At 48.6% G+C, this 764-nt stretch overlaps 1 protein-coding gene across 1 annotated transcript in view; it reads left to right on the forward strand.

Annotated features, from left to right (window-relative positions):
- Positions 1-537: 537 nt before the first annotated feature.
- Positions 538-764, forward strand: part of LOC121611386 (diacylglycerol kinase theta) — a 21,876-nt gene continuing 21,649 nt past the window's right edge. The window contains exon 1 of the mRNA XM_041943941.1: positions 538-764. This exon is cut by the window's right edge and continues 926 nt beyond it. The gene's annotated coding sequence lies outside the window, so the exon portion shown is untranslated.

Consider the following 764-nt stretch of genomic DNA (forward strand, 5'->3'; position numbering starts at 1 on the left):
GAAGGAAAGGAGGAAGGAAACAAATAAAAAGTGGAAGGAAGGGAGGAAGGAAACAAACAAAAAGCAGAAGGAAAGGAGGAAGGAAACAAATAAAAAGTGGAAGGAAGGGAGGAAGGAAACGAACAAAGAGCAGGAGGAAAGGAGGAAGGAAACAAACAAAGAGTAGAAGGAAAGGAGGAAGGAAACAAACGAAGAGCAGAAGGATAGGAGGAAGGAAACAAACAAAGAGCAGAAGGAAAGGAGGAAGGAAACGAACAAAGAGCAGAAGGAAAGGAGGAAGAAAGGAAACAAAAAGCAGAAGGAAAGGAGGAAGGAAACAAACAAAGAGCAGAAGGAAAGGTGACAGACCACCTACAGTTAGGTGTGAATATCACTCATTCATCAAACAATAAGAAACCCCTCAGTGATGAGGGGAAAGGAGGGAAGGACAGAAGCGAAGGAGACAAGAAAAGGGATGAAGGGGAGGGAGGAGGAGTAAATCAGTGCTGGAGACTGTGACGCGGAAGAAGAATCAGCCTCGGAGAAGGAAGAAGAAACCCGAAATGAACGCGTCCCCCTCCGGCTCGCCTCGCACTTGTTGAATATCGATTACCTCCAACCCTGCGGCGGGTTTTATACATTCCTCCACGCGGTATGCGGAGTCTTTCCCCCGGGCGTGGAGCTGCTGGTTTTCGGCTGCATGGCTGACGGACAGGCTGGAAAAACAGCGTCCATCCATCTGATAGACTGTAAACTGCCGCGGACACACTCAGCATCCCGCCGTA

This window comes from Chelmon rostratus, chromosome 9, assembly GCF_017976325.1.
Source record: "Chelmon rostratus isolate fCheRos1 chromosome 9, fCheRos1.pri, whole genome shotgun sequence".
Taxonomy (NCBI): Eukaryota; Metazoa; Chordata; class Actinopteri; order Chaetodontiformes; family Chaetodontidae; genus Chelmon; species Chelmon rostratus.